The sequence below is a fragment of the Marmota monax genome, unplaced genomic scaffold, assembly GCF_021218885.2.
Source record: "Marmota monax isolate L192 unplaced genomic scaffold, Marmota_monax_Labrador192_F-V1.1 WCK01_AAM20220418_F8-fsc00062, whole genome shotgun sequence".
Taxonomy (NCBI): Eukaryota; Metazoa; Chordata; class Mammalia; order Rodentia; family Sciuridae; genus Marmota; species Marmota monax.
In genome coordinates, this window is record NW_026695221.1 from 11,576,195 (window position 1) to 11,586,341 (window position 10,147).

The 10,147-nt window shown below is 36.1% G+C and overlaps 1 pseudogene; it reads left to right on the forward strand.

Moving 5' to 3' along the window:
• Positions 1 to 8,011: 8,011 nt before the first annotated feature.
• LOC124085223 (olfactory receptor 143-like) lies at positions 8,012 to 8,943 on the forward strand (annotated as a pseudogene).
• Positions 8,944 to 10,147: the final 1,204 nt, after the last annotated feature.

The following is a 10,147-nucleotide window of genomic DNA, read 5'->3' on the forward strand; positions in this document are numbered from 1 at the left end:
GCTGAGCCTCGGGGAATGCTTTGGTTCCAGTATCCATTGCTGGATCTTTGTTTCTACTTCTGGTTATTCCTGATTACCTTCCTTCTGTTGTTCTTCCCTTTTCTTCATCTTTTATCCTACAGCCTGGGTAGAATTTCTAATGAAATATCTGAATATTTCTAATGAAATAATGCAGTGTAACCGGTAGAACTTATTCTTGGATTTGAGACCCATCCTTCATCTAAATATGGCTCCATCCACCAGATGGAGATACTGGGCTAATGTGTTTCTTATCTATAAGTAACACTATCTGTTATTTTTTCTTATATGTCTTCTCCATCAAGAAAACCTAAGGGTTTGGATGCTTAGCAAGTTAGTTTTATTAAATTTCTGACATAATTTTGTTGATCCATGTCCTATTTTAAGGTTTTTTTTAATTTCCTATTCCTGTATTGAAAGACAGAGAGTGAAGATAAAAATTGTGGTGTGGTAAAGTAAAAATTTCCAGAATTATTCAATCTTGTAAAGAATAAATGACTTTTGTTCTAGAATTTTAGCCCCACACCTGTAATAGTACTGTGAACTTTATTGGACCATGACTTAGTCTTATGGATACTTGAGAATGGATTTACTTTTGCAAAATCAGGTCTACATACTTTTAAAATGCAAGCTAAATCTGAGCATTAGTGCAGTGGTTAAGTGTTCACTTGTACGTGACCCTGGGTTTGATACTCAGTACCAAAACAAAATATAAACAGATAACCTCAAGGTATATTTGGGTTTTTATGTTTATCCTTTTAAATGTAAATCTTTCTCTGTTCTCCAGATGAGGAAATAGTCATGGGAGATGGTTAAGGCTGCAAAGTAGATGATACAGAGCACAGTTTTTTGACTCCATTGTGCATCCTATAAAGAAATGGAAGGAAAGAAAGAAGAATTGTAGAGGAACAGAGAGAACTTCTGGAGAGTTGTTTAGACTAAGCCTAAAAGTAGGGATTATATGGGTACAGTGCTGTGAGCCAAGATGCCAAAAGCACAGGGATCATCTGCAAGGCTTTGATGCCCAATTAGAAAAATCCACATCTGCTACAGAAAAGTGGGATAAATAGGGCAAGCTACAAAACAGCATTCCATTTTATTTATTTTTCAAGATGGTGAGACTGAGCAGTTTTGGTAGTCTTTCTAGTCAGGTATGTAATTTTTCCCTTAGTAGGATATGTTGTTTAACTTATGATGTCTAATACATATGATGTTATTTTATTGGAGACAAAATGAATTATTCAAATAAATAATAAGAGTAGGAAACTGCTCTACAAAATGCTCTTATAGTGTATGTTGCCTGTGGTTCATCAGTACCTACATTGGGTTTAGGACAGATGCTCTCAGTAGTTATGTCTTAGTAAAGGGACAGCAACCCATTATCAGTGTAATTTTCATATTTATACGAAGATAACAATTTTTGAAATGTTCTCAGCATTTGTTTATATGAATATTTTTAGAGGGAAATAGTGCCAGCAAGAACTTCAATTCACCTTGGTTAAAATAAGTTCCAGTTGAGCAGAGAGTGAAAACTTTACATTTACTATAATTTTTCTTACCATTTTAATGTGTATAAAATTTAATTTCTCAAGTATTGTTTCAATGTTTGGTGTCTACTTCTATTCATGAGTTTATATTAATTATAGCATTGTTTGGGCAGAGTTCTTAGAACAGTTTGAAACTTTCTCTGAAGTACAAATTTGAAAAGAAAAATAATACTTATTAAAGAAAGAGAATGAGGTTATAAAACATCCATGTTTATAAATCCTAGGTCCTTAATCAAAAAGGAAAATGTGAGTCCCAGGCATAACTCATGACTCTTACTGGCATTCTAAGTACTACATTGTCATCATCAGCACATCCTGGTGGAGAATGGATCACCTAATAGCATGGTTCAGTTTTGTGAAATCAATAGGCTTATTTTAAAGATTGTATTGCTTGTACTGACCTTGCATATCTAACTGATTTAACATTGTAATCAAAACTACACCTAGTGACTGTGATACAACTTTCCTATGTACATATATGAATATACCACAGTGAATCTCAATATTGTGTATATCCATAAGACTGGGATCCTTATTAGAATAAAATATATTCCATGTTTGTATAAATATATCAAAATAGATTCTACTGTCATGGAAACTAAAAGAACAAACAAAAATAAAAAGAGAAAAACCACACATAAGAATATTTATAATTAAAATTGCTTCTAGAATTTTTAAAATTATGGCAATTAGATTGAAACTAACATTGGAACATATAAATTTATCTGGCAATTATTGAATGTTTGGGAGTGTTGTGTGTGTATTATTAAAATATCAGTACTTCTCCAAGTAGTTCTCATTTCTTCTCTTTCATGAATAAAGTCTGGAATATAAATTTCTAATGACTGCAAGGCAGACAGAATGGTAAGTCAGATTGGACCTGGTATAGATGGGCTTTCAGTCTGGTTGCTCTGGCAGATTTTAAACCAGAAACAGGTTCCTGGGAGGTCAAGAGTAAAGAGATTCCCACCATGACTGGAAGGAACAAGAACAATGAAATAAAATATGTTTCCTGCTCCAGTATAATGGCCCAACCAAAGCAGATCCCCACCATTTGGACAGGGGCTGCAGCAGTCACAGGCAGAGGTACACAGCATGTGTGGACAAGAGGCCTTTGGGCTGCTGGTGGAGTTTGTGTTTTGGGTGCCCAAGGAGCACAGGGCTGAGTCTCAGGTGCTGTCCTACATGGTGGTGGGTGGCCAGGTGGGTAACCTTGACAATGGCTTCTTCAGATGAAAGTCCCCACTTCTGTCTCCCTAGGGCAGATTCTTCTGCCCATTTATAGTGACAGTGTTTAAGTGTATGTGCAACAGTTGAAGTGTGATTAATCCAAATTAGTAATAAGCCTTCTGTAAATTAGGGATCCTTCGTTATTTTCAAATACTTAAAATGAAAAGTGAAACTAATTCAGAGTTTATTCAAAGTTAAATGTGTCAATGAGAGAGAAGAGCTCTTACATTATCTAAATGTAATTCAATTATGGAGTTTTAAATGATGTTTAAAATGATTTAAACCTGCTCACATTTTAGATGTCATGAATAAATGAGTGAGATCATGCAGAGCCTGTCTTTCTGTGCTGATTGACCTCATAGAACAGAGAGTAGGATAATGCTGAAGAGAGGGTGAGGAGGTGGGTAGAAGAAGAAAGGGAAGGTTGTGCCCAAAGGGACAAAGGTTCAGTTTGGAGGAATAGATTTTAGTCTCTTGCAGGAATGGTGACTATAGTCAGTAACCATGTAGTAATATTTCAAAATTACTGAAAGATAGATTTTAAATGTTCTCACCACAAATATGAAAGATAGATTTTAAATGTTCTCACCACAAATAAGAATAACTATGGAAAGGGTTAATTTGTATGATTTTAACACCCCACAATGTAAATGTAATCATAACATTACATTGTATCTCATGGATATATACAATTTTATTTATCTATTAAAACAATCTCTATCATATTTCCTTTCATCATTTTTTATTGATAGTGATTATTGAAGAGATTAGAGATATAGTCTTAAAAATTTGTTAAGAATTATAAATATCTGTTTCAAACACAAAACATGATATAACTAATTATGTTCCAGAAAAAAGTTTGTGTTTTCCTTAGCAATTATTAAAATGTCTTTGGAATATTTTCTAAGAAATAGGAAAAACAATTTGTCTCCAACTGGAGATATTTTAAATTTTGAGCAATTATATTAGCATAGTATATAATGAATATACTAGGGTTTTTTGCCATCTACAACATAATCCTTAAAAATTTACAAGGTTATGAAACATACCCTAGAAACTTACTGCATATTATGAAACCTATGTATTCACAAACCAGATCATAAAACAGAGCATTGTAATATATTTTATTCAGTAGTTTTGGTTGTGTCTACTAGGTGGTTAGGTCTCAATAATGTAGACCCAAAATATCAGAGAAAGAAGCTCTTATGTAACTTATTTTTTTTTTTTATTTTTTTTTTTATGTAACTTATTTTGTCAACTTTCAATCATTGTTGAAAAAGGAAAAGCATATCTTGGAATTATAGGTAGTATTTGCAAAACAGATTTGATAGAGGGCTTGTGTTCACAATATAAAATGAACATTTCAAAATGCAACAATAAGGAGTTAATTAAATCACTTAATTAACTTTTGAAATAGGCTAAGTAAAAAATGGACCAAAGAGGTGAAGATGTATGACGTAGAAGAGTGCTTGGCTAGAACAAAAAATTCCTGGGTTTCATGCCCAACTCTGTCCAGAATAGCAACAATTGCTATTATAGAGTTGTAGAGTATCCTTATCTTCAATCCCTATTATGGAAAAAACAACAACAACATTTTTTTTCCAGAACATAAGGCCATACACTCCAAAATGGACTTAATTATCCTCTTAATGTATGAATATCACACATGTGAGGTGCAACTTTGCAAGGGTTCATATCAGTGGACAAATGTCAGATCTTAAAACTTTTCATAATGTACAGAAAGTAAAACAAACAAACAAACAACAACAACAACAACAAAAAAACCCACCACTTTTTATAAAGAAAAGAGAAATTGGTCTTGATTTCAGATTTAATGGACATCTTGAAAATTTTGAAAGACAATGTGGGTGTCCAATTAAACACTAATTGGTGCCTTGTACAGCTTGCAATCAGATAAGGACCCTAAATAATAGGGTCATGAAGGAAATGGAGAGGAGAAGCAGGCCTCTTCCCTTATATTCACTAAGGTGAAGATAAAAGCAGAGTGACTTGTGGGTGTAGTAAAAGATACTCATAAAACATTGGAAGAACTCCGTCTGCACAGTGGGCATGCAACCCTATCCTATGAATTGTAGGTGCAGTGCGCTTTGATTGTATCCTGTCCTGCTACTATAAAGGAGCATGTGAGTAATAAAATGTTCAAAACCTCTCTGTTGAGTCTTCCAAGTTCTTTCTTTGGGATTGGTGAATAGTACTCTGAAACACAGTCCTTGGGCTAAACAGACAGTGACTTCTAAATTATCTGTACATTCCCATGCAAAAGGACTAACTATTATGGTGCATAAAGACAATTTTGGACAAAGAATCCCAGTATGACTGCCATCCAGGTACTGTTTTTCAAGGATCTAAAGTATGATGTCTTATAACCAATGTGATCCAGGAAATAAAAGATCCAGGAAATGATGAATACAAGTAATCCCAAACATGAGGTTGACAGATTTTAAGAATTCATATTTTTTACTACAGTCAGAAGATAATCTATCAATTTGGGAGTGGGTAAAGAAACCCCCGAAAATCTTATTTAAGAAGGTAAAATTGAATACCCATGGCTGAATGTACTAAAGGGATATATACAAAAAAATGAAGAAGAAATTGGAAAACAATGAAAGGAATACATGGAATAGTATGAAAACTGACACAAAAAGGAATTATGGAAATGAAACAATCACAGGATATAATGGATTAGCTGTTGACATGTTTTTTAAAGTAGCATTTAAAACAACAAGAATATTGATACAACCGAATTTATGATTATAATCATATTGTTAGTAATTGTGAGTGGGGAATAGGAAGACCAGCAGTGTGTGTATGCAGTGGTGGTGTGTGGTTAAAAATCCTCAAATTTTGAAAATAACTGAGAAAATGATGAGCTCATGAAGAGCAGCCTTGGGAAGCATAATAAAAATCTAAACTTGGTTTTTGGCACATTGAGCTTGTGGTACATGATAGGTATTAAATAGAATTATCTGTGATGCAGACATAGCAGAAGGACAGGTTGTACAGATAGGCCAGTGGTTTTCAAGCATGGAGGATTTTGGCACTGCAGGGTTGGAAAGCTATGGTTCACCACCTTTTCTCCATTATAAGGATCATGGTCCGAAGTCTTAAAATGAAACAGATTTACAAGAGAAAACTACAACAGGCTTATGTAATCGACATTTCATGTGACAAAGAAAACTTCAGAAATGAAGACCAAGAACCCAGGGAAAACTGTTCATTCTTATGGTTGGCTTTGGAGCAGAATGGGCTGATATGTAGTAATGTAGTTAGACAAAAAGTGTATGTAATATCTGAAAGATAATGAAATATTTGAATGGGAAACCCAATTCTTGGCACCTCTTTGTGGCCTTCTTCTATGTTCTAGGCCAGAGCCTTTCTCAAATGAGGCTCTTATGATCTAGTCTCAGACAAGAAAGTTCTGAGAATTTCTTCATGGCCAGCTCTAATACACAAAGGCAGAGGGAGGTGAGAATACTATTTCTATGTTTCAGGACTGATTTTGGGGAGAGGAGCTCTACTTTCAATAACCCACTTCAAGAAAGGAGAATACTTGTTTTTTAATGGCCTTCCCTTTGGTTAAAAATACTCAGCAAGCCAATGCACCACATTTTGGCTCATCATTCTCTGAGTACCAGTACCTCCCAAGGGATATGTTTCTGACTGAAGAAATTATTGATGATCACAACTGGTGTGTGAGCTTAGGTGGGGTGAGCGGGGAGGATAGTATGTCAATCAAAAGGGCAGGGCCCAGGGATGCTGCACATTCCATATTACACAGGACAACCACATAACAAGACTCACCTCATCCAAATTTCAGTGGTGCCACATGGAGAATCCCTGAGCCACATGAAGAAACAAATGGAAGAACGGAAGGGATACTAACACTTATTACAGTGTTTTTGTGTGTTAGGCATAGTTCTAATGCTTTATGTGAATCATCTCATTAAATTTCCACAACAATGAGATAGCTCTTTTATGTTTCTCAATTGTATTATTTTTGCTATTATTGCTGGTTCTGGTATGTAACTAAGGTCTTTGTGCTATGCAAAACCTCTGTCATAGCGACATCCATTTTAATGATTTCCATTTTATAGACATGCACAAGTATATGTACTATAAATTTAAATGAAAAGAGGATGATTAAAAGGTTGGATTTAAGCACAGACTGATTTGAGGATATACTCCTATTCTTTAATCTCTTTGCTACAACTTCTCTTTTAACATCATATGTTAAACACATGGTGTAATGTTTCTTAATGCAATCTCAGAGGTTTGCAGAAAGATACAAGCTCTGTGTGGTTCTGTAGGGCTGAGGGGGAAATTGACGAATGAGACCACACCCTAATCTGCCTGGGAATTTGAATTCCTAGTGGAAAGTAACAAATTGTGTAGAACTTTGATTCTCAAAAGACCCAACTTTAGGTCTACTAAACAGGTAGTAAACGCAGGCTCAGTAATTTCTGCCTCCAGGGGCTCATCCAATTTGGGATGAAGACATAAAATACACCACAATTTTCTGTGCTTTTAATGATCTTTCCTGGAACCATAGGGATTCTCAAGTGAGTGAGGTGAAGTTTTGGAGGCTGGTATGAGATGGTTGTTTTCCTTTCTGCAAAGGAAGAGTAGCTACAGCAGAAATGCTCAAATGGAATATTCCCCAGAGCAGCTCTTCTAGCATGTCAGAGAAAGATCTGAGGTGATTGTTATTTCCTCCTTCATCATCACAAACTTGTCCTCTTAGGACACTCGGGAAGAAGCCCTTGAGGTCCACCATCAGCGAGACCTCCAGTGCATCAGGTAAGCCCTGAACCATTTTTGTCAAGATAATTTTCCTTCAAAGTCAAAGCTATAAAAATCATGGATTGTGGAGAAAAACCATCTTTTTATTTCTCTTTTCACCCTGGATCCTTACAATAGAATGAAGAGGAAAGAAATGATGTTTAGAGACACTGGGAAGTCAGCTAGCACTCATCCTTGATGAGACATACATGAAGGGTGGAGGAAGAAGGCAGGATATGGCAACTCCTCAAGTAGCAACACAGGAAGTCATACACGTTGTAGGCCTTGCTGCATGTCTGTAGACAACCTTCAGCCTGGAACCCAACAGCTTCTGCTTGCCTTCTGGGGTCAAAGATTTGAGGTCCATTTCAACATCGCCTTCCACTCTGGCTTCTAAGGATCTCACTCCAGAAGCAATGGCTATGGAAAATGACTCCTCCGTGGCAGAGTTTATCCTTATGGGATTAACAGACCAACCTGAGCTGCAGCTGCCCCTGTTCTTCCTGTTCTTGGTGAACTGTACAGTCACTGTGGTGGGAAACATGAGCTTAATTGTTCTAATTTTCCTGAATTTGCACCTTCACACCCCCATGTACTTTTTCCTCTTTAACTTGTCCTTCATTGATTTCTGTTATTCATTTGTTTGTACCCCTAAAATGCTCCTGTGCTTTGTTTCAGAGAGGAACATCATCTCCTTTGCAGGATGCATGACTCAGCTATTTTTCCTCTGCTTTTTTGTGAACTCCAAGTGCTATGTGCTGACAGCCATGGCCTATGATCGCTATGTGGCCATCTGTCAGCCTCTGCTGTACAGGGTGGTCATGTCCCCTAGGGTCTGTTCTCTGCTGATGTTGGGTTCTTACTTGATGGGGTTTGCTGGTGCCATGGCCCACACAGGGTGCATGATCAGGCTTAGCTTCTGTGATTCAACATCATGAATCATTACATGTGTGACATCTTCCCCCTCCTTCAACTGTCCTGCAGCAGTACCCACTTCAATGAGCTTGTGAGTTCTGTTGTTGTGGTGACAGTTGTTAGTGCATCTAGCCTCATTATATTAGTTTCTTATGCTTTGATTCTTTATAATATCCTTCATATGTCCTCAGCTAAGGGTTGATCCAAAGCCATGAGCACCTGTGGTTCTCACATAGTAACTGTTGGCCTGTTCTATGGATTTGGGCTGCTCACTCATGTTAAAACATCATCTCCAGGATCTGTGACCCAGGAGAAATTCTTCTCCGTGTTTTGCAATTTTGGGGTTCCCATGCTTAATCCCCTCATTTATAGCCTCAGAAACAAGGATGTCAAACTTGCTCTGAAGAGAACTTTGAAGAGAATCACAAATTGAACTCTCCAGTCTTGTTTCCTGTTCCCATTGCTGGGTCTTTTTCTGTAATTCCCACTCTTAATCCTTCCATTCCACCTCCTCATCTCCCTTATCTTTTATTCTACAGTTTGAGCAGCATTTTCAATGTAATTTTTGTTTTTGCACTATGCAATGCGACTATGTAGACTTATTCTTGGAGTTGAGACTTGTTCTTAGTCCCAAGAAGACACCAGATTTGTCTTTATTCCCTGTACCACATGGAGGCACTGGACTGAAGTCTTTTCTATCTGTATATAAGACTATCTAGTATGTTTTTGTATATCTTATCTATCCAAAGAAGCTGGTGAGTTGAATGCTTTTTAACAAGTTTATTTCTTTAATTTTTTTACTGAGACAATATTGAAGATCTATTTTGTGTTTCAATGTTTTATTGCATAACAAATGTCTTAAAAAAGAGGGATCACAAGTTGTGGACATGTAAAGTAAAAATTCCAAGGATTATTCAGGTTATTTAAAAAATGATTCTTCTTCTATATATTTAGGCTCACATCTATAATGGTAATGTGTAATTTTGGAAATGAAAATAGACTTAGGGTCTATTCTTATTAGTATTTGAGGATGGATGATCCCAACCCTCTTTCCAGGTTTCTTAGACCCCACCAATATTGACAATGCATTGTTCAAATGAATTTTGTCAGACATGGACCTGAAATTTTCACCAGTTTGACTCTAATCTCTATATTTTCATCATTGTTTTAAAATTTTTATAATGATATTTCTCTCTACAGATAATAGCATCATCAGTAATGTTACATAAGAAGGATTTCAATTTACTGTTTTAAAAACAAAGAAACAAAGATACAAACAAAAACCAATAACTGGTTACTTAATTTAGTAGTAGAGGGATGCTTATGTATGATCCTGGATCTGGTCCCTTGCATCCCCCAACAAAAAGGAAAAACAAACAAACAAATAAACCCCCTCATATATGGGTTTTTGTCTCTACCCTATTAAATATGAGTCTCCTCATCTGATTCTAAGGATTATAAAATCTTTAAGTGACTTGTTCAGAGCCAGAAAGCTAACTATACAGAGGTCCGTTTTTATCCCATTATGCATCCTGAGGCGAAATGGAGAGAAAGAAAGAATTTTGAAGGGACAGGCAGAACTTCTAGAACGTTACTCAGAATGAGCCTAGAATTGTGTATTACATAGGAACAAAACC